Genomic DNA, 3,047 nt, shown 5'->3' with positions numbered 1-3,047 from the left:
CCACCTCTGAATGTACATTTTCTTCCTTGCTTATGGCCCTATACAGCTCGTTGAGTGTGGTCTCAGTGACAGCATCGGTTTGTGGTGGTAAATAGACAGCTGTGAAAAATGTAGATGAAAATTCTCCCGGTAAATAGTATGGTCTACAGCTTATCGTGAGGTATTCTAAATCAGGCGCTTAATCTGACAGATTTCATTCACCTCCATGTATGTCTCAACAACGATAGTCCGAAAAGTTAAGCTAAAGCACTAGCAGATCTAACACCATGAGGCATTTTACACAATGAACCCTTTTTTAGGTCCTGAAGTATCTGGATCAGGCCCGGGAGAAAGGCTTCAGAGTGTAAACAGTCTAGTATTGAAGTGGTCCATGGTTTAACATTACTCCATTAGCTAGCTACAGTCCAGCAAATGCTGTGGTTTCACACCAAAAAAAAAAAACGAGGCAGTGTCACGACCGTCGTTTAAATAACTGCACCAAGGCGCAGCGTGAGTAGAGTTCCACATTTTATTTCTCGTGAAACTTAAAAAAAAACAACAACGATATAACGATCGTGCAAAACGTAGCGCACAAAGACACTCACACAAAACAATATCCCACAACGCAGGTGGAAAATAGAACACACTAAGTATGATCCCAAATTAGAGGTAACGATTATCAGCTGCCTCTAATTAGGAACCATACACATACACCAACATAGAAATAAACACACTAGAACTCCCCCCTAGTCACGCCCTGACCTACTGTGAACCATCAGATCCTCCTCTCCACCCTCTCCGAGCTGGGCATCTCCGGCGCGGCCCACGCTTGGATTGCGTCCTACCTGACAGGTCGCTCCTACCAGGTGGCGTGGCGAGAATCTGTCTCCGCACCACGCGCTCTCACCACTGGTGTCCCCCAGGGCTCTGTTCTAGGCCCTCTCCTATTCTCGCTATACACCAAGTCACTTGGCTCTGTCATATCCTCACATGGTCTCTCCTATCATTGCTATGCAGACGACACACAATTAATCTTCTCCTTTCCCCCCTCTGATAACCAGGTGGCGAATCGCATCTCTGCATGTCTGGCAGACATATCAGTGTGGATGACGGATCACCACCTCAAGCTGAACCTCGGCAAGACGGAGATGCTCTTCCTCCCGGGGAAGGACTGCCCGTTCCATGATCTCGCCATCACGGTTGACAACTCCATTGTGTCCTCCTCCCAGAGTGCTAAGAACCTTGGCGTGATCCTGGACAACACCCTGTCGTTCTCAACTCACATCAAGGCGGTGACCCGTTCCTGTAGGTTCATGCTCTACAACATTCGCAGAGTACGACCCTGCCTCACACAGGAAGCGGCGCAGGTCCTAATCCAGGCACTTGTCATCTCCCGTCTGGATTACTGCAACTCGCTGTTGGCTGGGCTCCCTGCCTGTGCTATTAAACCCCTACAACTCATCCAGAACGCCGCAGCCCGTCTGGTGTTCAACCTTCCCAAGTTCTCTCACGTCACCCCGCTCCTCCGCTCTCTCCACTGGCTTCCAGTTGAAGCTCGCATCCGCTACAAGACCATGGTGCTTGCCTACGGAGCTGTGAGGGGAACGGCACCTCCGTACCTTCAGGCTCTGATCAGGCCCTACACCCAAACAAGGGCACTGCGTTCATCCACCTCTGGCCTGCTCGCCTCCCTACCTCTGAGGAAGTACAGCTCCCGCTCAGCCCAGTCAAAACTGTTCGCTGCTCTGGCACCCCAATGGTGGAACAAACTCCCTCACGACGCCAGGTCAGCGGAGTCAATCACCACCTTCCGGAGACACCTGAAACCCCACCTCTTTAAGGAATACCTAGGATAGGATAAAGTAATCCTTCTACCCCCCCCTCCCCCTTAAAAGAGTTAGATGCACTATTGTAAAGTGGTTGTTCCACTGGATATCATAAGGTGAATGCACCAATTTGTAAGTCGCTCTGGATAAGAGCGTCTGCTAAATGACTTAAATGTAAATGTAAATGTAAAACACCATAGAGAACCCCGAGGGCTCTCTATGGTCAGGGCGTGACAGGCAGCTTCCTCTGACCAGCTTCCTCTGTATTTTATTTCCATCCCCAGGGGAAGGGAGAGGAGAGAGGCGAGGTTAAAAGGGACACAAGGGAGAAAATGATGATGACAGACGAACACCCCTTCGACATCGTTGCATCGTCAGCAACTTAGGAGTTGGTTGAACTGTCTAGAGTCTGGTGGTCTTAGAGCTGAAGAGTTTAGGTTATATGACCGTGTATGTGTGTGTGTGTACTGTAAGTTACTGTACATACCAGTGTTTTACAGTATTATGCTACTTTCTTCGTCAGACCGTTTCTGCCAGAAGTCCAGTGATTGTTTGATGTAGAAAGGAGTCTGTGGTTTCCTGCGGCCGTGTCCAACGTCAACGTCATGATACTACTGCAATGGGATTAGTGGTTGAGGTTTGACCGATTGGGAAACGTGGCTCAACAGGAGGGGAATAGGGAGTTACTGTAACACACACACACACACACATATTTACAAACACACACACACACACACACACACACACACACACACACACACACACACACACACACACACACACAGGGAGAACTGATACTTACAGTAATAAAGCCTGGTCTGGCTCAGGATAGAATGTGTTTTAGATTCAGCCACACTGTCTGCCATCTCACTCCAAAGCTCTCTGAGGTGGGTGACACACCCGGCCCATTTCCCTCAGCGTCTGAGGTTCCTCCGGTAGCCAAATTACAATTGGACTCAAATATGATAATTTATTTGAATTGCATAACCCGAGTGAGACGAATAAGCCGCAATGTGTACAGATGAAGTAGTGCAGAGACTGTATACCTGGGCTATGTGTACAGATGAAGTAGTGCAGAGACTGTATACCTGGGCTATGTGTACAGATGAAGTAGTGCAGAGACTGTATACCTGGGCTATGTGTACAGATGAAGTAGTGCAGAGACTGTATACCTGGGCTATGTGTACAGATGAAGTAGTGCAGAGACTGTATACCTGGGCTATGTGTACAGATGGCAACAGT

This window comes from Salvelinus namaycush, chromosome 33 (genome assembly GCF_016432855.1).
Source record: "Salvelinus namaycush isolate Seneca chromosome 33, SaNama_1.0, whole genome shotgun sequence".
NCBI lineage: Eukaryota > Metazoa > Chordata > Actinopteri > Salmoniformes > Salmonidae > Salvelinus > Salvelinus namaycush.
The sequence above is the reverse complement of the archived record's forward strand: the minus strand, read 5'-3'. Positions refer to the sequence as shown.